The sequence below is a fragment of the Leucoraja erinacea genome, chromosome 1 (assembly GCF_028641065.1).
Source record: "Leucoraja erinacea ecotype New England chromosome 1, Leri_hhj_1, whole genome shotgun sequence".
Lineage (NCBI taxonomy): Eukaryota > Metazoa > Chordata > Chondrichthyes > Rajiformes > Rajidae > Leucoraja > Leucoraja erinaceus.
The window spans coordinates 101019055-101045485 of record NC_073377.1 but is presented as its reverse complement, the minus strand read 5'-3'; positions in this window follow the sequence as shown (position 1 = coordinate 101045485).

Genomic DNA, 26431 nt, shown 5'->3' with positions numbered 1-26431 from the left:
TTGTCATGGTATTGCTGCATGCAGGCATAGGCTGAATATGTGCTGAAGAGCTGTGGGTGGAACTAAACATTGTACAATCATTAGTCACCTTCTCCACAAGTAAACGATAGACACAAAATGCTCAGTAACTCAGCGGGTCAGGCAGCATCTATGAAGTATAGGTGATGCTTTGGTTCAGGGCCCTTGTCACTTCTGTACTTATATCAAAAGAATGGCCACCGGTGAAGTAACTGAAGATGGTTGTGCTGAGGATACTGTCCTGACTACCAATTGTGGGAGTGTTTATCATTTAATGCGCATTCACTTCCACATTTACACATCATTCTCACTGTTCTTTTCATGCCTTCTAAAATTCAAAGCTTCTTCCATTTCACCAAAGCTCTTTGATACTGCATTCAGTCAGATTCCAAATTAATGTCAAGGGCAGTCACTCTCACCTCACTTCCAGAATTCAGCGCAGCTCGGTATGTCAGAGGATCCTCTTGAACTTCTACAGGTGTACAGTAGAGAGCATATTGACTGGGTGCATCACCATCTGGTTCGGCAACTTGAACACCCAGGGGTGAAGAAAACTGCAGAGTGGTGAACACTGCCCAGTCCATCACAGGTTCTGACCTCCCCACCATCGAAGGGATTTACAGGAGTCACTTCCTCAAAAGTGCAGCCAGCATCATCAGAGACTCACACCACCCTGGCCACACTCATTTCACCCCTGCCATCGGGAAGAAGATATAGGAGCCTGAAAACTGTAAAATGGAGGTTCAGGAACAGCTTCTTCCCTGCAGCCATCAGGCTATTAAACACTTCAACCTCCAAATAGGCGTTTCAGGTCAAGACCCTTCTTCAGTCTGAGAGTCAGGGGAATATAGAGAGATATGAAACAAATGAATGAAAGTAATGCAAAAAAGTAACAATGATAAAGGAAACAGGCTGTGGACTAGGTGAAAATGAGTTACAGACAATGAGGCTCAACAAGACACATTTGAACTCAGTGCAACAACTTTGGTGGGGGAGGGATGGAGAGAGGGAAGCCAGGGTTTCTGGAAGTTAGAGAAATTAATATTCATACCGCTGGATAGTAAGTTGCCCAAGCAAAATATGAGTTGCTGTTCCTCCCATTTGCATTTGGCCTCACTCTGACAATGGAGGAGGCCCAGGACAGAAATGTACATTTATCAGGGTTGTGATTTGAAAGGCAGCCTTTAGCTGAGCTTGGTCACCAGGCATGAAGCAACCCAGCTGTCAAAGTCATGGATGGAACACTAAGAATGGCCTCTAAACGTTTAATAAGAGTGGGGTTAATCAATTGAGGCTTTGAGGTTTTCACAATCTCGGGAGTGACTGGGACTCAAATTCTAAATATAAAATCCATAAAATGGCAAAACCAAAAGAGCAATTTGTGGTTCTTATATATTAGAAATAAGAAACCTGAGAATGACAGTTATGTAAAGATATGTGCTGCATATTTTGATGTACTATATTTACATAAGTGGCAATTGTGCTTCTTTGAAGTAAATATTAATTTTATATTACTAGTTTTATATTACATCTATATTACTAAAAGTCTGATCTTGACCACTTCCTGTTGTTCTATATATTGATTTTAGAAAAAACGCTGCCACTTATGGCTGTGATTTTTGGCCATCTTACTCAGTCCCCCTCCGCTGCACAGGACAAGAGGATTATTCCCATCGATGAAAAATAAAAGAGTTATTAGTGTTTAAAAAATGATGAGATTCCCTCTCCTGTCAATCATGCCACAAAGGCCACACCCTTTCTGCTGGGAGGGGGAGGGACTATAAAACCAGAAGTGTGGGCAGGGCTCAGTCTCTGAAAGATGGAGGAGGGAGAGGTCACGACTCGCTGTCTTTAGTGGCCTTGCACACTGCTTGAAATGGTATGAAGCCGCACTTGAATTTGGTGGCCTTGCACCCTGCTTGAAGTGGTAAGAAACTGCACTTGAATATGGTGGCCTTGCACCCTGCTTGAAATGGAATTTCAAAGAATAGCCGTGAGTCAACTGCCAGCCCACCAGCCGTGAGTGAGCTGCCAGCACATCAGGCTTGAGTGACTAAGCTGCCAGCCCAATAATCCATTCGACCCACAATGTCCATACTAGCCCTCTGGAAACCAGTCCCTTCAGCCCACAACACCAATACTAGCGCTCCAGAAAGCGCGCCCCCTCCCACCCCTCCACTGGCCACCAATATTGGAATTGGTGGAGAGTTGGAATATTGCGTTGGTGGATCAGCCCTCCCGTGTGAACATGGGACCCAACGGGTGCCACTTAGTCTTGTACAGTACTGTGAATGTAGCTGTATTTACAAGTTTCTACATTCATGTCATCCTCTTTTACAAGATATTTAAGAGGTGTTCAATATGCCTTCTTTATTGACTTGTTGGGAAATGTATCTGTGACACAAGACCTGTTTTTCCTTACTTTTCTTCAAAGAACTACTTAAACATCAAAAACTAAAAATTCTGATCATTAAGGTCCCAAAATTCTTTCAGAATGAAGCAGCAATTGTGCCATATATTATAATTCAGCGTTATCAAAAATGGTTATAGTTTATGTCGGTACTGTGTGAATTTGCTTTTTTCAAAGTGTAGGCAATGATTATTTGTCAAATTAATGTCAAGTGCCTTGCCAGTTAACAGTTAGTAATTTTCATTTAACAGAAATAGCCTGGTGTTGGCTTCGATTAATGTGAGACCCTACCTGGTTACCAATGCATACAATTTGAAAAATGCCAAAGCCAATGTCATTTGAAAAAAGCAATTTATGACATTACTTGAATATTCAATCCATTTGTAACCATCGCAGAAAATGTGCTAATAGCTTATTTCTATAGCCTTTGAACTTTAGAGGGCAAAGAAAGTAAGAGTGAGCAGTACAATGATGTGCACATGTCTGATTGCAGATGATAGACACAAATTGCTTTGTCTTTGATAATTCTTGCTGTCTGCATCAATCTTGAAATATAGTGAAGTGCCTCAGCATGTTATTTTGAAAAGTCGTTGTCTTGTTTGAATTGTTCAGTGTTCTAACATTTTTCTATAATTGAAACTACCAATACAACAATGGGTCTCGGTATTGCTGGCAAAAAAAAGGATCCAATATTGGCATCACAAATATAGTGCACACTTAATACCTTGGTAGAAGGATTCTGAGTTGAGTTGTATGAGATTGTAACATCACGGTATGAGATATCACCGGAAAACGCAACTTATTCAGGTGATAAGGCATAGTGAAACATTTTATGTGCAACGCTGTTCCACCACCATCAAAAACTATTCATAATCATCGGGATCCTGAAGTTAAATTGTAAAACTACCGCCCAACCATAAATGTTTTGTGGACTGGCTGCCTCATGTAGGAACCCTGGATTTATGCCTCTTCAAATTGATTTTCTTGGAAATAAAAGAACAGAAATTATGTGAAATTGACGGGCAATTTACTATAATCCAATTTACACTACCCCACTGAGCCAAAACCCATGACTAGATTTTTTCTTTTGCATTCACTGTCAGAAGCCTGGCCAATCTTGCTTGTTCTGTATTCACATATGTCTTCATTGCTACTTAACAGCAAATTAACAGCCAAGGATATTAATATGATGCTGGAAAGTCGAAAAGTAAAGGTAATTAAATAGCGCACACAGCTTGATTCACTACCAACAACACTTTTGGATTGAAAGACTGGTGCAATGATGGTACTTGCCAATGAAACTAAGATTTCTACTCCTGAGCTTCAATAAAGCAAGTTTTCAACTTAGAGTCTAATTCAAGAGTTAAAATGTGTGCATGGTCCCGTCGTAATCTTTATATTGAAAGTTATATTTCAGTCAGTTGCAGCGTTATTTCTAATTCCTTGCATTTGTTTAAATATTCTCTGATTTGTTTAAATATCTAGTAGAGAATGTAATTTTGGCACTGAGCCTATCTGACATTGGCTGAGACCCCTCAGCAAAGTCATTCCAATGGCTTCAATGAACAAGGTCCAAAGCTGTAGGAGATTCACTGGAAATTATACTCTGACCTTCTATTGGTTGTGCCCATGCTGTTGTCTGTTGCATATCAATACCAATGCTTCCTTGGAGATCTGGATTTACCTTTGTGGAGTTAACAAAATTCCTTAGAAACAAGGAAATGCTGATGCTGGTTTACAAAAAAGGACACAAGGTGGTGGAGCAGCGCAGCAGTTCAAGCAGCATCTCTGGAGAACATGGCTAGGTGAAGTTTTGGGTCGGGATCCTTCTTCAGACCTTTTCTGTGCCTTCTCCCATAACAAAGTTTCTTACTGGGAAGTAAATAGAAAAACCGCACCAATAATCCTCTTTGTAGACTGGGCTTCCTGCTGTGTTCCTTTATTTTCCTCTCTCTCTTCTCTTTTCAAAGCCCCATTCTGACTATCTTTCCATTGAACCAGGCACTCAAAATGCCTGCAGCCTGCAGGAATTTACTGAATCCTCAGGCTTACTTCTACCAAATTCTCTAGTGACTTCAAAATCCAGGAACTGGAAATACAAAATGTCTTGATAACCAGCAATCACATAAAATAATCACCACCAAATGTAAAAGAAAGCAGGAAAGATCAGCCCAAATTAGTGAGGTTTTTGCATGCCGTTTTGTAACAGTTTGCAATGCTCTCCATTTTTGAGCTTCCACTGCAGAACAAACGGCTACCAGTTTGAAGACCTAAGTTATCATTGCTAGTGCCTTCCTCCAGTCCAAAGCTCATAAACTACAGGAGAACCTATTTATTGTAAGAACCATCCTGTTCTCTTGGGCCATCGTGATCATTGAGCAAATCATCATGTCCTCAGTTAATGTTTTTAGTGTCTGGATGGATCTCGCAGGAAATTGGGCAGTGGGTTGCTAAATCTATGGTCATGTGAGGTTTGTTCCATAACCCAGCAATAATGTACACTTCACCATTGGCAGCAGCTTTCTTAGTATTAGTTTTAGAGATAGAGCCTGGAAACAGGCCTTTACTCAGCAAGTCCACACGGACTATCGATCACCTGTACATACGGTGTGCAGTCTCACCACTATATTTACCAATTCAGGCAGGAAATGTTGGTATTTGATCTGATCTAAGAAATGTCCAATTGTGTGACCAGGTGCCTTCATCATCACTTTTACTTTGCTGAGTCACTGCTCGGCATTCTTGGATGTGGGATACTGGGAGGAATGGGGTACAGAGAATGTCCTTATGAGCAAACAGTGCCAGCTTTATGTGTGTTTACATCAGCTGCTGTACATAAATTAGGATGAGGAAAGATGAGAAGAAATATGAGAAGACCACCTCATCTTTTCCAACTGTCTCTGCATGCTGACGGCCACTTTTTAAATAATGGCCAGGATCCTCTCGTTCAGGGATATAGTTTAGTTTAGTTTAGAGAGAGCATGGAAATAGGCCCTTCGTCCCACCGAGTCTGTGCTGACCAGCGATCCCTGCAGAATAACACTATCCTGCACATTAGAGACAATTTACAACTACACCAAGCCAATTAATCTACAAACCTGTACGTCTTTCTAGTGTAGGAGGAGACTGGAGATCCTGGAGAAAACCTACGCAAGTCACGGGAAGAACGTACAGACAAGCACCTGTAATCAGGATCGAAAACCGGGTTCGAAGCAACACTTTAGGTACAGGCTGGTAACTGAAACCATGTCAGTACGTATTTCAGCAAGTGCACAAGGTTAACTGGGCTTTGAGATCCCGGAGCCCGATATGCTGTGCTATCCACATTATTCCCTATAATGGGTGACCTTCACCCTCTTGACATGCACATCACCTATTACTCTAGAACATTGTCACCCACACCACCCTACCACTTTGGGCAGCAAATGCATTCTCATAACAAATGTGGAAAGAATGATGTACTGTATGACAAGCTATTGACCTGGCAGCCGCGCTGTTAAGAGTTATGCAGCAGGGAAACAGACCCTTTGGCCCACCTCATCCATGCCAAACAAGATGCCCCCATCTAATCAAGTCCCAATTTGCCTACATTTGATCCATATGCTTCTAACATTTTCTAACAATTTACCTACCGAAGCCTACTGAATTCTTACAATTTTCACTCCTCTTCCCATTCTCATTCTGACCTTTCTGCCCTGGGCCTCCTCCACTGCCACAGTGAAGTCACATACAAGTTCAAGTTCAAGTTCAAATTCACATTTATTGCCACATGAACCAATTAAGGTACAGTGGAATTTGACTTACTATGCAGCCATACAAACAAAAGAGCACAACACACAATATAATATAACATGAACATCTACCACAGTGGAATCAACATTCCTCACTGTGGTGGAAGGCCCTCCACAGTTGTTGCTACGGATGGCCTGATGTACAGGCCCCCTCATCGGGATGCTCGACGTCGACAAACTGGAGGAATAGTACTACATATTCTGTATGGGCGGCTTACAACCCGATGGTATGGACATTAAATGATTTGATTTTAGGTAAATACTAGACCAAGTGGGACCCGTTGGGTCCCTGTCACACGGGAGGCCTGGTCCCCCAATGCAATATTCCACTACTCACCCATAGCCCCCGACTGCGCTGACGTGACAATAACTTGTATAAAAAGAAGATCAAACGAATCTCACTCTCTCTCTTCAGTTCCCTATTCCCCTCCTCCATTATCCCCCCTCTCCCCGCCCTCCCCAACCCTCCACTGCTTCCTCCCCTCAGGCCCTCCCTCCCATCCTCCCTCTTCCCCCTCCCATCCTCTCTCTTCCCCCTCCCCTCCTCCATTACCTCACCATACCTCTTCCAACCCCTATCCTCCTCCATTCCCCCTCATCCCCAGCACTCCTTGCCACTCCTCTTCGCCCTCCCTGTTCTTTCCCCTCTCCTCTCCCCCCCCCTCCCCACTCCCCCCTCACCTCTCCCTCATTCTCCTTTCCCCTACCCTTAACCATTCACTCCCCTCCCTTCATAACCCCGCTCCCTCCTTACTCCCCCACTCATAAGCTCTCCCCTACCCCACCCCCCCATGAAAAAAATCACGTTTTTTATTTTTAAAAGGGGAGCTTTTTCCCCTGTGATTTTTAAATGTAAATGGAAATCTCCCCCTATATCCCACCTCCCCCCCCCCCATGATTTTTTTTTTTGTAAATGAAACCTCCCCCCAATAATTTGATTAAATAAGTACTCATGGAACATTTAAGAATAGTTTAGATAATAGGTAGAAGGAAAATAGACAAAGAAGAAGGTTGACAAGTGCCAGATGTGGTTTCTATCTCAATTATAAAAAGTAATTAAACCATTGAGTCCTGAGTTGGTCCAGAATTAACTCAGCTGCCAAACTTAAACTGTATTGCATACCCTTGGGCTCCAGGTAATGAAAGGAATGAAACTAACCACTTTCCTCCCTCTTGACTACTCTTTTACCTCTTGCTGTAATGGATATGTGTTTCTTCCTTAAGCTATGCTGTTGAATATGCTCAGACATTCAATGAGGCTTCATGTATTTAATCGATTTACCTTTCATCGCAATAAGAACAACATTTTGTTGCAGTAATCTAGAAGTTGCACGATGTGGCACATTTATGTGTGCTATCGGGTCAATCACAATGAAAGAAAAACAACTGTAAACAAAAATCATGACTTTACTGTGAAGTTGACAAAGACCACAAATTGGGATCCACAAAGACCACAGTCTGAAGAAGGGTCTCGACCCGAAACATCACATATTCCTTTTCTCCAGAGATGCTGCCTGACCTGCTGAGTTACTCCAGCATTTTCTGTCCATCTTCGATGTAAACCAGCATTTGCATTTCCTTCCTACACCTCATTCCTTCTGGGTCTTGTGTTCGTCTGGCATGGAAACACACAAGCTACTGTTTGTTTAAAAGGAAGTCTGAATCCTTTCCTGGGAGGTTGTCCAGCTCAGATGCTTGCATAGCTCTGATGACTGTGCCCCAGCAGCCTGCTTCATCTCTTTGACAACCTTGGATTCACCAGGTTTTTCTCTGTTAATGATAAACCAGATTGGAATGACAACCAGGAACAAAGGAGCTCGCAGCTTTGGATGAACTGTGTAGGAAGGAATTGCAGATGCAGGTTTAAACCAAAGACAGACACAAAAAAGCTGGAGTAACTCAGTGGGTCACACAACATCTCTGGAGAAAAGGAATAGGTGACATTTTGTGTTGAAACTAGATGAACCAGCTATTTTTATTTTCCCCTTACATCCCTGATATAAAGTTGTGAACTGAAATAGACAAACGGCAACCTAAATTCTGCTCATTCCAACACACCAGTTTTATTTTAGTTCTTTTGACTTTAAACTATTAATATGAAATGCCAACTGTGTGAAGCATTCACCTTGGTCGGTTGAATGATTGCCATGAATTAAACAAGCCCTTGACTTACTGGCACCATTTGGTCCATACATTAGTTATTCTGGCACAAGAACTAGCAGCAGCTTTCCAATGTATTTCACAGATTTGCATTAGAAAGGAGTGAAATATGTTATCCTCACTTTGCATAATGCTGTTGATACAGAGATACCACTGGCAGTCAAAAACATTTTTTTAAAGCTCGTTCTCTTTAACTAGAAGTACTTGATCTAAGCTTACGGGAGCATCAATGCGATTAAGGCCGCCCTTCAAGCGACAAACCTTTGTGCATTAATAGACCATTACCGCTTGCACAATAGCGCTGGATCCACGGCAGCTGTTGAGTCAATGTTTCATGCTTTGAGACACATCTGCTCCAAATGAGTGTTAATATTGCAACTGTATACACTCAGGATTGGCTCTGTCAGATATGCTGAGTGTCATTCCATTCCCAGTGACACCAGCAGAGCAGTTGATTGCAAAATTTCACTCAGCCTTTCCTCTCTGTGTCCACACTACCAGCTCCCCTCCCTCCCTGCCGAACACTTTGCCCTTCGCCCCATCGCAAATAGTCGTTTTCAAAGGGAAATAAGGCATTTATTTCCTGCGCCCTGTCCAGGAATGTCAGATAACAGTTTATTCATACATGGCCCTGGATGACTTTGAAGCGTATCAACAGTGACAAAAGTATATTGAATAATTATCTTGAAATTAATACATTATACCAAACTTAAATAAATGTCATCTGATCAATATATCTTCAAATGGATAGGAAAGAGATGTGAAGGGCATTACTTCATTATTCATTAATTTTAGTAATGTAGGCAGATGAAATGGTTATTTCAGCCTGGTGCTATTATACTCAGTAGCATTTTAAATAATGTCTAGTTTTTACAGTATATTCCTCCTCTCATAAGGACAGGAGATGGCTAAGTTGATTAATTCTATGAGCTGTCCGTTAGAATCTGAAGAACCAAGTTTGCCTGGTAAAATTTCAAATGATTAGAATTATACAGTTACAGCGTATTTCATACCTTAATTGGAACTTGTGTGACTTGCTGATGGCTTCTAGTTTCTTAGAATCCTTCGTGTTATATGGGTGATGTATGCAATAATGTAAAATTTTATCGCTCGTTCTTAATCATTGTTACTTAAACATTCACAGCAATTTATCAATGTTAGTGAAGTCATGTCTTTTCAATGCAATGGCACAAATCCTCCACCAGCAAATAAATAATTACATTATCAAAATAAGTACGTTTTGGAATAAATTGAGGTTACTTTTTTGATGTTTGTGCATTGGGAATTAGGATGTTCCGTGGGAATTGGGAGTTTGGCACAGAGAATAATCTGTAAAAATTCATCATGAGAAACATCAACTACAGCAAGGTTAATTCCCTAAGCAAGAACTCCCTGATCACCAAGTATAATGTTCCGTTTAGAAATCTGACTGAATTGGAAATCACACACTCTTATAACATGTTTATAATTTGGCAAAAATAGTAAACAGTAAGTACTTTAGTAACATTTTATTTAATAGATATGGTAGCAACCGAAAGCATTTTTACTTTTGCAAAGGAGAAGAATTGTTAAGAATCAAATCTATGTCCAGTTTCAGGCCAGGGGTAGCGACAGTTCCTCCCTAATAGCCACATCTGAGCCGCATAATAGATTACATCACGGAACAGTAAATACTGGAATGGGATGAAGTCACATGTCGAGAAGACTAAGAGCGGAAAGTAGGTATGCTCAAAGGGCATACGTCAATTTGTTGGATATTAAAATGAATCCAGCAGCTAGTGTTCAATTTCAATTTTGGATTTTTTTAAAGTGATTTCATATGTAAAAATGTTTATTGTGGCTACGTGTGATTGTGTAAAAAGCCATGGATGACAGCAGAGGTGCACTCGCTGCTGAGGGCCCGTGATGCAGCCTACAGAGCCGGAAACACAGCAGCTCTTCGATCTACCAGGACTGCACTGGAAAAGGGGATCAAGGCAGCAAAATGTGCCTATGCAGAGAAAATCCAGGGACACCTCTGTGACACAGGAGACACCAGGAGGATGTGGAAGGGAATCCAAACACTGACGGGTACAAGGCAAGGCAGCAGGTAACTGACACCGACACTTCTCTTCCAGATAAACTGAACAATTTATTTCACGTTTTGATGCAGGTAACACCACACCCAAGGGGAGAGTCAGCCTCTGCTCACCATCTGACCATCCAGTCCTGATCATAGACTCAATGGACATGCAGAGGACCCTGTCCAAGGTCAACCCATAGAAAGCAGTTGGACCCGACCACATCCCAGGACGTGTGCTCAAGGAATGTGCTGAGGAGTTAGCAGATGTGCTAACAGACATCTTCAACATCTCCCTTAGTCAAGCCATTGTCCCCACATGCCTCAAAATTTCCACAATAATCCCAATAGCAAAGAAATCAGTTGTGGCTTGCCTAAATGACTACCGCCCTGTCGCCCTGACCCCCATAGTAATGAAGTGCTTTGAATGCCTGGTGAAACCTCACATTACTGCCAGCCTTCCCCTCATCGTTAGACCCCCTCCAGTTTGCCTATCACCCCAACCGTTCTACAGAGGATGCCATCTCTACCACGCTGCACACAGTACTCACTCATCTGGAAAACAAAAACACCTACGCCAGAATCCTGTACATTGACTTCAGTTCAGCTTTTAATACCATCATCCCACAGAGACTTGTGGAGAAACTAACCCTGCTGGGCCTCAACACCACCCTGTGTCACTGGATCTTGGACTTTCTGACACAGAGACCGCAGTCAGTTCGTGTTGGCAAGAACACTTCAGGCTCGATCACGCTGAGCACCGGCTCCCCTCAAGGCTGTGTGCTCAGCCCGCTGTTGTTCACATTGCTCACACATGACTGTGCTGCCAGATTCAGGGACAACAGGATTATTAAATTTGCAGATGACACCACAGTGGTGGCACTCATCAGTGGAGAGGATGAAACAATGTACAGGGAGGAAGTAAAACAACTAGTGGACTGGTGCGACAACAACAACTTAGAATTAAACGTCGACAAAACCAAGGAGATAATTGTCGGCTTCAGGAGGTCGCAGCCCAAACATACATCCCTCAACATCAATGGCACCACGGTGGAGAGAGTGGAGAACATAAAGTTCCTCGGAGTGCAAATCACAGACAGTCTCACCTGGTCCAGGAACAACACTGGGATTGTCAAACGGGCCCATCAGCGACTGCACTACCTGTGGGAACTCAAACAGGCCTCACTCCCCACTAACATCCTCAGGGCTTTCTACAGGGGCACGGTGGAGTCTGTACTCATGTCTTGCATAAACACATGGTACTCCAACTGTAACTGCTCAGACAGGAAGGCTCTGCAGAGAGTAGTGAGGGGAGCAGAAAGGATCATTGGCGTCTCCACACCCTCGGTACAAGAACTGTTCCAGAGCCGCTGTCTGAAAAAAGCACTAAGCATAGCAAAGGACAGACTGCACCCCATCCACACACACACCTGGATCTCCTGCCATCAGGCAAGAGATACCATAGCATCAAAGCCCGGACAACCAGACTGCTAAACAGCTTCCTTCCACAGGCTGTGAGGCTGCTAAACAGACACCTGATTCGGCTGCTTTTTTGCACTGACAATTTAATAACAACTCTGGCACTGGCCACTTAAATCAGCTGCCCTGGACAATGTATGACTGGTTTTACTTGTATTTTAATGTTGCTGTTTTTTACCTGCACTTTTTAACTATTCGTATTGTTTTTATCAGGGACTGGATTGTTTTTATTGTTTTTATTTATGTGTGAAATGTTTAAGTTTTATTTGCGATGCTCTGGTATTCCCTGGAAAACGCCTTCTCATTTTGCACTGTACAGCTGTTGCTTTGAAAGATGACAATAAAGGTTGATTGATTGATTGGTTGATAAAAATAATTTTCCATTGATGTCAAAAAGCATGCTTCTTTTTACCTTAAAAGTTAGCTTCTTGCAAGTCATAGAAATATAGAAACATAGAAAATAGGTGCAGGAGTAGGCCATTTGGCTCTTCGAGCCAGCACCACCATTCACTGTGATCATGGCTGATCATCCACAATCGGTATCCTGTTCCTGCCTTCTCCCCATATCCCTTGACTCGCGCTATCTTTAAAAGCTCTATCTAACTATCTCTTGAAAGCATGCATTGAGTATTGGACTCCACTGCCTTCTGATGCAGAGTATTCCACAGATACACAACTCTCTGAGTGATTTTTTTTTCCCTCATCTCGGTTCTAAATGGTCTACCCCGTTTTCTTAAACTGTGCCCCCTGGTTCTTTACTCCCCCAACATCTTGAACATGTTTCCTGCCTCTAGCGTGTCCAATCCCTGATTAATCTTATATGTTTCAATAAGATACCCCCTCATCCTTCTAAATTCCAGCCTATTCACTCCATACTTTCAACATATGACAGTCCTGCCATCCCGGGAATTAACCTTGTGAACCTATGCTGCACTCCATCAATAGCGATAATGTCCTTCCTCAAATTTGGAAACCAAAACTGCACACAATATTCCAGGTGTGGTCTCAGCAGGGCCCTGTACAACTGCAGAAAGACCTCTTTGCTCCTATACTCAACTCCTCTTGTTATGAATGCCAACATGCCATTAGCTTTCTTCACTGACTACTATACCTGCATGAAACGGGGTACTGATTTTATATGATCAGCCATGATCATATTGAAAGATGGTGCTGACTCAAAGGGTTGAATGGCCTACTCCTGTACTTATTTTTCTATGTTTCTATGTTCTATGAGAAAACAGTCCAGAAGACAATTAGCTATCCGCTTATAGCTAATATCCTTGCTCCAGGCAACAACATGGTGAACCTCTTCTGGCCCTCTCCAAAGCCTCTAGATCTTTTCTGGAATGTGGCAACCAGAACGGCACACAATACTCTAAATGGGACCTAACCAAAGTGTTGTACAGTGCAACATGACTTGTCACTTTTATACTCAGCATCCCTACTGAGTATAAAAGTGCCAGAAGTCTTCTTTATCACTCAAACTCCTTGTGTTACCAATTCCAGGAGGCTATGACTTGGACACCAAGATCATTCTGTACTTCAATTCTGCCACTAATTGTATACCTTCTTCTTACAACGATTAAATTCTAACTGACATTTTTCTGGCCATATGCTGTATCTCATGCTGTATATTTCAATCAATCAAACATTCAACAACTAAACCTCTTGTGCAGTTAGTATGGAATTTACACTTTCTCCTGAAGATAGACACAGAATGCTGGAGTAACTCAGCAGGATAGGCAGCATCTCTGATTAGATACTCTTTCTCCCCATGCCTGCGGGGGTTTCCCCAGAAGCTCAGTTGCACTTCCACATCCCAAAGATGTGCGGGTTGGTAGGTTAATTGACCACCGCAAATTGCTTGTGGCGTGTCCATTAGTGGCAGAATCTGAAAGTAGAGGGAAGAGTTGAAGGAAATGTGAGAAGAAAACAATGGGTTAGGATAGGTTTGGTGTAAAAAGGGTGCTTGATTTTTGGCATGGACTCAATGGGGACTGAAAGGCTTGTTTACACATGCTGTCTCTCTCAAGGCATCCAGGACTCCATATGAAGTTGAGTTATGAAAAGATAGGATTTTATCATGGCTTTCCAATAATTGGGACTGTCCTGCACCCTATCACCAAAACTTGTGCTGAGGACGATACTCTTTGCCACGTTTCCCTTTCTGGGACCATTGGGGGGTTCTAGAAAAAAAATCTGAGACTTGGAAAAGAGTTGAATGGATCACAGAGTTTGTGGAATTACCCTCTCTGGTGTGTGCTTTCTAAGCCAGTGGCTATCTCTTAGAACATCTGTAAAGATTTTTGACATTCATACATATCAATAAGCAATGGGATCGTAATGTTTGGTGTTCATAGGAGGGCATTTTCACATGAGGAAGTTAAAATGGAGGAAAAGAGAATCTCAATCATCAAGAACAACTGATCTATATCCCTGTCATCTCTGTGGATGCAACTTTCGAGCCCAGATTGGTTCTTATCAGCCACCTCCATAGCACCATCGACGAGACATCATGGTCTGACTCAAGAACTATTGATGAACAGCAACAAATGGCAACCATTAGACTGACTTCATGAGATTCACAGAGTCATTACATCTGTCTTGTTCAATGATGTGCAGGATTACAACTATAAGCCTGCACAACATTGACCAAGCCTGAAGATTTGAATTCTGGTGTCCATGACAGCAAAATGATGGCTTCCCTACTTGTTTTCAACATATGTGCTAGATCTCACTGTCGTCTTTGCTTGTTTGTGCCTTATTTTTTTGTGGGCTTGTGCAAACAACACAGATTGTTGTCATTATGTTATGTCAAGTATTTAGCAGATGTCACTAAGTTTATTTTCAGAAGGATTGTCAATTGCCTTTTAAAATATTTATTTAATCGCAGTCAATTTTGTTGTAGTGTGAGCAAAAAGCAGATGGAACACTGCCACTGGTGTTAAAAACTAGTCGTGGAGCATGAAGATCACCTTGTTTAATGTTATCAGAGCATGTCCAACTCACGGTTTCATTTAGCAAATGGCATAATTACAGGATTCTTCAGAGCAGACGATAATATGCGATTATTGTTATAGGTCAAAGTTTTAAGGGGAAAGAATCCAATGCAATGCACCAAGGGAAACTATTGAATAATCACAGTGCTCGGGTAAAAACAGTGTTTCTTTAGGTCAGAACAGATGCTGGAAATTCTTATCTCTGACTAAGAATTGAAGGTGCAAATCATCATTTTAACCTTAATTTCCCAGTGGAACCTACATAGGCAGATCAACTGTTCATTTTATAAGCTGCTGAATTATATTTTCTATTGAATTTGAAGGAGTGTGTGACATTTGTGGCCAATCCAATCATGTCTGCTTTCCACTGGGCAAGTTAGTTTAAAATTATCTCCTGGTAAGAGCACTTCGTCTAGGATTTCCTCAATGTAATTTATAATGCGATTATTTAATAATCATCGTGCCTGCTGAGGAACAGCCTGGTGGCGGGCTGGCGGCAAGGTGGCCCAGCGGTAGAGTTGCTGCCTTGCAGCGGTAGACACTACAGGTGCGGTCAGTATGGAGTTTGTACGTTCTCTCTGTGACCGCATTGGTTTTCCCCAGTTGCTCTGGTTTCCTCCCACACTCCAAAGTTGTACAGATTTGTAAGTTAATCGGCTTCAGTAAACATTGTAAATTGTCCCTAGCGTGTAGGATAGTGCCAGTGTGTGGATATTGCAGGTTGGTGTGGACTCGGTGGGCTGAAAGGCCTGTTTCCATGCTATATTTCTAAACTAAACAGCCTAGTGCAGTAACATGCAGGTTCCTGTTCTTTTGCATTCGCATCGGTGTAGAAATTAGTGCAAAATTGGTATTGCGTCTGAATTTTCGGAAAGCATGTGTAGTGTTCATAACACTTTGTGTACAGGAAAATATGGAAGCAAAGGTGCTTCATTTCTTTACTTCTCTTTCAAATTTATTTACATATCTTTCCAAAGATCTGACCACTCTTGCAAAGAATATTGAGTCTTGCGTTGCAGCCAGATGTGGAACAGGAGACCTCAGTTGCATTAACACTAGGAGGAGGAGCCAGACATCTGCCACAATCCTGGCCTAAATTTGCAAGCCAGAGGAGGGAGCAAAGGCTATCAAGTTGCACCAAGGAAGCACAAAGTCAGAAGGATGTAGGGTGGTTATCAAGTTTCACATGATTATCAATCCTTGGACGCTTACCTGATGTTTCTGTGACTGCGTGCAAACAGAACTTTATTTTTAACGGAACTACATAATAGGGTGTCAGGAGAAGGAAGGAAAATGGGGTTATGAGGGAGGGATAGAATGACAGAGTAGACTTGATGGGCCGAATGGCTTAATTCTGCTCCTATCACTTATGAACTTATGAACTCATTGGTATTGGTTTATTCTCTCAATTAATTTAGTTTCAATGTACATCATGGAAACAGGCCCTTTGGCCCACCGAGGCCACACCGACCATCGATCACCCATTCGCACTAGTTCTATGTTATCCCACTTTTGTATCCCTTCACACGAGGGGCAATTTATACAGTGACAAGCAAGGAATTGCAGATGTTGGTTTACCAAGGACAGGCACAAAATGCTGGAAAATTCAGTGGTACAGTTACAGTACAGTTACAACATACAAACCTACACATCTTTGGGATGTGGGAAGAAACTGAAGTATCCAGAGGAAAACCACATGGTCACAGGGAGAACATGCAAACTCCACACAGACAGCACCCAAGATTAAAATCGAACCCAGGAGTTTGGCGATGTGAGGTAGCAGTTCTATCACTGTGGTGTTCTAGTGATGTTTATTGAGAAATCCATGCTGGGGCAGTGAGGCGTGGCATGTTGTTATTCAATAGCATGTGGTTTTGGTTACTTCCGTACAATGGAACCTGATTATATTTCAAAGTGTAACACAAAAAAATGCCAGAAAGGTTTGGTCGATCAGATGGTTCTCTTATCTTTGGTACTCCAAATGTTTGTAGGTTAATTGGCAAGGTATATACAGAAATCCTCCCTAGCATGTGTTGGATAGTGTAAGTGTGTGGGGATTGCTGAAAACTCTTAGCAAGTCAGGCAGCATCTGGGGAAAAATAAATAGAGTTAACATTTCAGAACTCCAGTCTCTACAGCTTTTTGTGATTCTCACAATGGGATTTGGAATTGATCGGAACCCTCCTTCAAAATGAAAGTAGAGCGGAGGAAACCAGAGGAGATCAAAACAAAGGATGTTCCACTTCCAGCAGGAACTGTGAACAGTTTGCAACCATGTCTCATGGAGGCACACTGAATTGAGGACAGGTTTGACATTTGGCAGAATCTGGTAGAATTTCATGAATACGATTAACCATTGTGCAATTCCCAGGCACTTTACCGTTTACTTTTAACCGTGTTTCAAAGTTTCTGACGCTACAAAAATAAGATCAGAACAAAGGATTCTCCACATCCAGCACAATCTGTAAACATGCTCACTTGTTCTGTAAATAGCTGCTGGTAACTTTTACAAAGAAAAAGTTTGCTTCTCAGTAGTTAGACATTGTTTTGCTGGCCCGTGCTATTAATTTAATCCAAGATTGTATCCTCTTGTTGAGACTGCTGAAGAAGGTTCCCAACCTGAAACGTCACCTATCCATATTTTCTGGGAATGCTGCCTAACCTGCTGAGTTACTCCGGCACCTTGTGTCTTTTTTGCAGATAATCTTTCATTCTCTGGTGTGTTGAGAACATAATCTCAATAATTACTAAAATTACTAGAACTGGACAATGCAACTGACCCAACCATAGATAAACATAATAAGATAACTTTATTGAAATATAAAATCAATAGAATACTATCGGCAAGAGTAATAAGATTATTCCAAATTACAAAACAAGCACACTTCGAATTTGGGGATAAGCCACATAAATTACTTGCGAGGCAACTGAAGCAACAAGAAAAGGAAAAAACTATCACTAAAATTAAATCGGATAAGGGTGAGTTTCTAACACTGCCAAAGGATATTAATAAGAGGTTTGCCCAATTTTATCATAATTTATATACATCTAAAATAAATACAGATGTTAGTAAAATTACAAATTTTTTAGATAATTGTAATCTCCCAAAATTGGATAGTTTAGAACAAGAGCAATTAGGAGCACGGATTACTAGTGAAGAAATAAAACAAATAATAAACTCACTGAAAAATTGGAAGACCCCAGTACCAGATGGTTTTAGTAATGAATTTTATAAAAGATTTCAAGAGTTAATTGTTCCAAGATTATTCAATTTATACATGCAGGCTTATACCGAAAATAAACTACCAGAAACCCAAGCAGAAGCAACAATAACGCTTATACCAAAAAAAGATAAAGATTTAGATGAACCGGGTTCTTATAGAGCTATTTCACTTCTAAATACGGATCAGAAAATTTTAGCAAAGATTCTAGCTAGAAGACTAAATAATTATATTAACAATTTAATAAATATGGATCAAACGGCATTTATACCCAAAAGACAATCATTTAATAATTTGAGAAGGCTTTTCAATATAATGTACTCTCACAATGAGGACAATGAAGATATTTCAGTTGTTACGCTGGATGCAGAGAAGGCATTTGATCAGGTAGAATGGCAGTATTTATACAAGGTACTCCAAAAATTTAATACGGGAGAGAATTTTATTAGATGGGTTAAACTACTTTACGATAGACCTACGGCAAGAATATTAACTAACAATATGCTATCTCCAAAATTTTACTTATCAAGGGGTAATAGGCAAGGTTGTGCCTTATCACCATTGCTATTTGCCCTTATGATAGAACCGCTGGCCGAAAGGATTAGAAATCACCCGAATATTCACGGATATAACACTAAGGACTCAAAGAATAAAATTTCATTATACGCTGATGATATCCTTTTATATATTACTAATACACAAACGAGTATACCCACATTATTAACATTAATTGAGGAATTCGGCTCTTTTTCAGGATATAGAATAAATTGGAATAAAAGCGAAATTATGTCTTTAAAACCACAGGATTCGAGACACTTACTAAAATTCCCCTTCAAAATTGCAACAGAAAAATTCAAGTATCTGGGTATTCAAATTACGAGAAGACACAAATCATTATTTAGTGCCAATTTTATGCCACTATTAAATAAACTGAATGATATGATTAAATTTTGGAAAAAACGCTCCCGCTCTCATTGATAGGTAGAATTAACGCTATAAAAATGACTTTCTTACCACAATTAATATATTTGTTTCAAGCGATCCCAATATATATTCCAAAATACTTTTTCAAAAAACTAGATTCTACTATCACTAATTTTATATGGGATTACAGAGCACACAGAATTCAACAAAAGCATTTGTGTAAACCTAAAGAAGTTGGGGGTTTATCATTACCTAACTTTATGTATTACTACTGGGCAGTGCATATTAAGAACATAATGTACTGGTTGGATAGTTCCACTCAACAGTTGGAGTGGATAAGAATGGAGAAAGAGGAGTGCTATCTGCACGATATAGGAACGATCTTGCTCTCACCGATAAAATTGAATAGTATAATATATACGAAGAACCCAATTATTCACAATACAATAAGAATTTGGAAACAAATAAAAGTATCCTTGAAATTAAATAATCTATCAGTACTAACCCCACTATTGAACAACCCCGCATTCAAACCATCTCTCATCGACAAAACATATCAACAATGGGATAGACTGGGGATTAGGAAAGTAGGGGATATGTATGAATTGGGCAAACTGTTATCATTTCAACATTTTAAATTACAATTTAAACTGAAGGATAATCAATATTTTAAATATATACAGATATGTGACTTTATGAAGAAATATATACATAGATTTCAAACTATATTTTTAGACCCTTTAGAAGAAGCAATGAATATTAAGGCTGATTCACAAAAACTAATATCATACTTTTATAATAATATATTAAATAGAGAATTACCCTCAACAGAAGCACTAAGAGAAGATTGGGAACATGAGCTAATGATAAAGATCTCAAAGGATAGATGGGAAAAGTATCTGATGAACACACATAATTTTTCTATTAATGCAAAACATAATTTAATTCAATTCAAATTATTACATAGACTATATTATTCAAAAACGAGGTTGAATAAATTTTATCCAAACGTCTCTCCCAGATGCGATAAACGTTTGTTTCAAAACGCTAATATAACACATTCATTTGTAGGATGTACAAAGTTGAATAAATTTTGGAGCGATTTATTTGATATATTTACAAAGCTTTTTAAGTCCACAATAGAACCTAAAACGGAATGAATTATATTTGGAATAATAGTAGAAGATATCAATTTAAATAAAGACCAAAGCGTTTTTTTTAATTATGGGTTAATAATTGGAAAAAAATTGATACTTAAATTTTGGAAAAATACAACCATACCAACTGTTAAAATGTGGGTTAGGAATATGATGGACATAGCACGCCTTGAAGAAATGAGACTCCGACTAATAGATAAATATGACCAATTCTTAAGGAGTTGGTCTCCTTTCATCGACTTTTTGGAATCATGTGATGCAGCGGTACCGTAAAGATTGCTGATTTCAGTTCATGCCGCGGATCTACATCTCCGAATAAAGATTTGAAAATTTCTCTTTTAAGGGGCCTTCTCTCCTATTTCTACTTTCTACTATTTCTTTTTTTTTTTATATACACACTTCACGTTTTTCTATTCTCTACCATCTATTTTTCCTCTTTTTCCCCTTTCTATTGTTTTCTTTTTCTTGTCTTATTTCCCTTCTCAAAAAATAAAAGTAGAGGTTGTACATAGATTGGATTGCGGTATGCCATAGTTGGCACCTAAAATTAGGTTCCACTGTACTGCTTTGTACTGTATTAACTTCTAATTAAATAAACAAAAAAAACAAAAAAACTAAAAAAAGAACATAATCTCACTGGGACGAGCACACAACTGTTTCTTAGTTGTTCAGAGTTGTTTGTTCAAAGTAACTGGCCTTGTATTTTCTGGCTGGGTCAGTGGATCGAACCACGGATGTGTTCACATAATCAGCACTGTCCAAAGTTCAGTCCTGCCAGCAACAAGGGAGGAAATAAAAAACTGTGAACCATTGAGTCGCTGAACAATATTCACTTCTCCAGTAATTCAAAGCAATGGCTTGTTAAATATCTTGGCTTGGGACTCCTGCAGCTTGGGATATTCCTGGCTCTTTACCAGGGACCTCCAGACTCAAAAACCATCTGCCTGCAGTAACTTTTTCCACTTCTCTCATAATTAATACAGAATATCCTTACATCTGTCCATTGCCTGATCGAGATTTCCAGTATCCCAAAGGTCCTTTCCAGCATTAGACTAGCCAACACCAAGTTGCAATGCTCATGGACACAAGGAACTGCAGCTGACATGTTCTCCAGAGATGCTCTCTCACGCATAGAATTACTCTAGCAATTTGTGCAGAGCTCCAGTGCACATTTGTGATGGCATCACACCACCAAGACCCACCAATCTGTTTTGATTGAAATTGCAACTGGTGTATAGGTGCGTGGAAGAATCAGTGGGATCTGAGTGAGATAGTGGCCCAATATTCCTTCTATCAAAATAGGCAATCAGTGGTAGAGCTACTGCCTCACAGCTCCAGAGACACAGATTTGAAAGTGACCTTGGGTGCTGTATGCATGAGATTTGACTGTGTGGATTTCTTCTGGGTTCTGGTTTCCTCCCACATCTGGGTTAATTGACCCCTATAAATTGTCCCATAGTATGTGGGGAGTGGATGTGAAATTAGGGTAACAAAACAAATACTGTCCGGACAGATGATCTACGGTGGCATGGACTCAGTGGGCCTGCTTCCATGATGTATCTTGCAATCAATCAATACCATGTGTGAAGGTGCAGCAAAAGCTGGAAACTCGCCTTAATAATAAGCCCATTTTTGGACCAGTATTCTGGACCAGTATCTCAATGTTAGGGACATGTGATAAAGAGACAGGATGAATTGACTGGGTCTTGACACAAAATGTTGGAGTAACTCAGCAGGTCAGGCAACATCTCTGGAGTAAAGGAATAGGCGACGTTTGGGGTCCAAACCCTTCTTCAGGCTTGGTTAGAGAGAATACATAAAACATAGAGCAGTAAAGAACAAGAGCAGGATCTTTGGCCCACAATGTTTGTGCTGTTCATAATGCCGAATTAAACTAATCCCACCTGCCTGCTCATGGTTTACATTTCTCCATTCTCTGCAGGTTCTTGTATGCGTCAAAATGCCTTTTAAACATCTCTATTATATTGGCTTCCACCATCTCCCCCAGCAGCGTGTTCCAGTCAATTACCACTCCCTGCATAATAAAACACCTCATAAATCTTCTTTAAACACTTCCCCCCTCTCACGTTAACTCTAAACCTATTTTATATACTTCTATCAGGTCGCCCATCAATGGCCCCAAACCGAATGTTCAATTTCACCTTCACATAGGCTTTTGGTCTTCATTTAGATGTCACAGGTAAAGATGAGAATATTTAGCAGAAATCGTTCTATAAGAGTTTTAGTCATAGAGTCATGCAGTGTGAAAACAGGCCCTTCGGCCCAACTTTCCCATGCTGGCCCACATTTCCCATCTACACTAGTCCCTCGTGCCTGCGTTTGGCCCATATCCCTCTACACCTGTTCCATCCATGTACCTGTCTACAGATTTCTTAAGTGTTGTGATACTACCTGCCTCAACTATCCCCTCCGGCAGCTTGTTCCATACACCCACCACCCTCTGTGAAAAAGTTACTCCTCAGGTTCCTATTAAATCTTTCCACCCTTACCTTAAACCCATGTCAAATGGTTCTCGATTCCCCTACATTGGGCAAGTGTCATCTGCTGGTCCTTCTAAAAGTGGTCAACATTTTGTTCTGGAACTTGGAGTTAGCATTATAATTTGGAGCAGGGTCCTTATGAATTGTGAGTTTGGAGTGGTCTGAACCATTTATAATAGTCTATGAATATTCCCAAGCATATTTGACAATGAAATGGCAAGAGCTAAAATGAAACTTTCAGTTTGGGAGCAGAGAGAGGCAGTCTGAGAGAAGGATATAAATTATATAAATTGAGAAACAGACTGGCAAGCGAATATGCAGAAATATGAAATTGCAGATAATGGAATCTTGAGTGAAAAACAAAGTGTGGAAAACTCATTAGGTCAGGCAGCATCTGTGGAGGGAATGGACAGAGAATGTTTCAGGTCAGGACCTCTCTTCGGACCCAGTGGAGTGGGAAAAGAAAGCTAGAAAAGAGAGGTGGGGCGTAGGGCAAAGCAAAGCAAGTGATAGATATATACAGTTGGAGGGGTGGGAGGTGTGGAGGAGGTAATTGGCAGATGGGTGGAGTGAGCATCAAAGGCTAGAGGTGAAAAAGAGATTAAAATGAGTTGGATAAGTAAATAAGAGGAGACTAGACAGGGGGAGGGATATGAATGGGAGGGGAAAGGTGGTGAGGAAAAAGGGGGTTAAATGGGAAATATAGGAGACAGGGATGGGAGATGGGCATATGGAAAAGAATAGTGATTGGTGTGGTGAGAGATGGTGGAAGAAATGTGTGTGCAGAGGACAATACTAGAAATTAAACAATTTACATTTTCACACTGTTCTTCTTAAGCCCTTTGCTCCTCTATGGAGCTTAGGCTATTGACAAATATCCTCCACCTCACTCGGTTGTTGGCAGTTCTTTCGAGATCTCCCCAGTTGAGCCAACTCTCAGACATTTCTGTCTGGACACCTCTTCTCCAGCTGTTCCTGGGACAACCTCTTTTATTTTTTCCTTGGGGGTTCCATTTCAGGGCTGGCCGGGTGATGTTTGTGGCAGGTTTCCTGAGGGTGTGTCCAATCCAACTCCATTTTCTCCTTCGAATTTGAAAGTCAATGGGCTCCTGGCTTGTTCTTTTCCACAGGTCCACATTGCTAAAGGGCCTGTCCCACTTACGTGTCCTTGGCATGCAAATTCGTTGAGCCGCGACGGTCCCGCTAAGGTCGCGTGTGATTTCATGCGTACGCACAGCCTTCTGGAGCGCGTGACGTCATTTGAAGATGGACACAAAGCTGGAGTAACTCAGCGGGACCGGCGGCATCTCTGAAGAGAAGCAAATGGTGATGTTTCGGGTCGAGACTCTTCTTCAGTCTGAAGAGAAGGGTCTTGACCCAAAATGTCACCCATTGCTTCTCTCCAGGGATGCTGCCAGTCCCACTGGGTTACTCCAGCATTTTGTGTCCTTCTTCAATTTTCTTGGCCCCGCTGTGGGAGTAGAAGTGGGGGCGGATCCGGACCGCAATGGCCGTGAGCCCCAGGCCAAGTTCGGCAATCGTTTGCCTGCTTCTGCTGCTGTTTGAGGTGAGACGTTGCGTCGCGCCAGAGTCTTGGGCCTGTCCCACTTTGGCCGTCAGTTCTGCAACAGGCCTTTGGCGCGCAAAGATTTTGTTTGTACAAAAATTTCGGAGCCCCGCGTGATGTCGCGCACAACTACATACCCCTCCGCGCTTCTCAGTGGGACCGGCCCCGCGAGGCCATACGATGCCCGTGCGCCTCAACGCGACCATGAGGTCACATAATTTGCGTGCCAAAGACACTTAAGTGGGACAGGCCATTTACTTTGTCTCTCCACCAGATGTTAAGTATTCTCCTAAGGGAGGTGTTAATAAATGTTTGCAGCCTGTTTGTTTAGTGTGTTTTGTTGTTTTTCATGTCTCAGATCCATACAGCATCACCTGTTTCACATTTGAGTTAAATATGTGTATTTTGGTGTTGATTGAGATGTGTTTTGAGCTCCAGATCTTCCTGACCATATTAAACACCACCCTAGCCTTATTGATTCTACTTTTTCATACCATTGGGGGTTATAAACTGGGACATTTTGTGCTGATTTTTTGTTAATTAAGGAAACTATGGTACATGTATCCTGTTTTGTAGCAATTTAACACTGAAATAGTTTGGTTTCAAAAAGATTATGGATTGCGGCTTGTGAACAAGCACGTTTGTTTCTGGTGTGCATATGTAAGTAGGTAAGTAAGTAAGTTTATTGGCCAAGTATTCACATACAAGGAATTTGCCTTGGTGCTACACCCAAATGCCCAAATGCTGTGCCTTTGTGTGTTTGTGGCAACAATGTGCTGAAGGAACATGAGCTTCTATACTTCTTCCTGTGAAGCTTGGTACTCTCAAGGTGATCAAATTATTTTCAGCTTCCGACAAAGAATGATGATCTCATCAGATAACCATTGACCAGTCAGCTGAATGTCAGCAGTGAGAAAAACATTTGGTGAAAATAATCGAGGCTAGAATCGCAAATTGTAATGGCACAAAAGGGAACATCTTTCTGAAATTGCATTGGGTCCTGGTGAGAACATACCTGGAATATTGCTGTGATATAAGCTACCCAAAGAAAATATGACGTGCTGTTCCTCCAATTTAGAGTTTATAGAATTTATCGAAACACAGTGTTACAACAACAGAGAAGATGCAGATAACAATGTGCCAGATCCCCAACAAAGTAGATTGGGAGATAGGGGAGACATACAGAATACATGGAAACAGGCTCTATGACCCTTCAAGTGCAAACTGATAATCGATCGCCTGTTCACACTAGTTCTATGTTATCCCACTTTCACATTCAGTAACTGCACACTAGGGGCAATTTACAGAAGCCTGCAAGCCCACATGTTTTGGAAGATGGGAGGAAACTGGTGCACCCTAAGGAAATGCATGCAGTCACAGGGAGAATGTGCAAACTTTCTTAAGGGATTGGTCAGGCTCGATGCAGGATACATGTTCCCGAGGTTGGGGGAATCCAGAACCTGGGGTCACAGTTTAAGAACAAGGGGCAGGCCATTTAGGACTGAGATGAGGAAAAACGTTTTCATCCAGAGAGTTGCGAATCTGTGGAATTCTCTGCCACAGAAGGCAGTGGAGGCCAATTCACTGGATGTATTAAAGATTTAGCTCTTCGGTCTAAAGGAATCAAGGGATATGGGGAAAAAGCAGGGCTACTGATTTTGGATGAACAGCCATGATCATATTGAGTGGCGGTGCTGGGTTGAAGAGCCGAATGGCCTACTCCTGCACATATTTTCTATGTTTCTATGTTTCAAATTCCACACAGACAGCACCTAATGTCATTACACCAGAGATCTGGGTTAATTTCTGACCTCTGGTACAGTCTGTGTGGCGTTTCCACATTCTCCCTGTGGGTTTCCTCTGGGTACTCTGGTTTCCTCCCCCATCCTAAAGATTGGCGGGTTTGTACATTAATTGGCCTCTCTAAATTGTTCCTAGTGTATAGGAAGTGGATGTGTAAGGTTGGATAACAAAGAACTGGTGATCAGTGGTCCATTTGGACTCAGTGGTCTGTAGGACCTGATTCCATTCTATATCTTTCAATCAATTAATGTACATCCTTAGGTTTGGTAGATGGAGGGAAGATGTTTCTGCTGGTTCAAGAGTCTAAAACCAGAAGCTCGAATCTCAAAAAAATAGATTGTC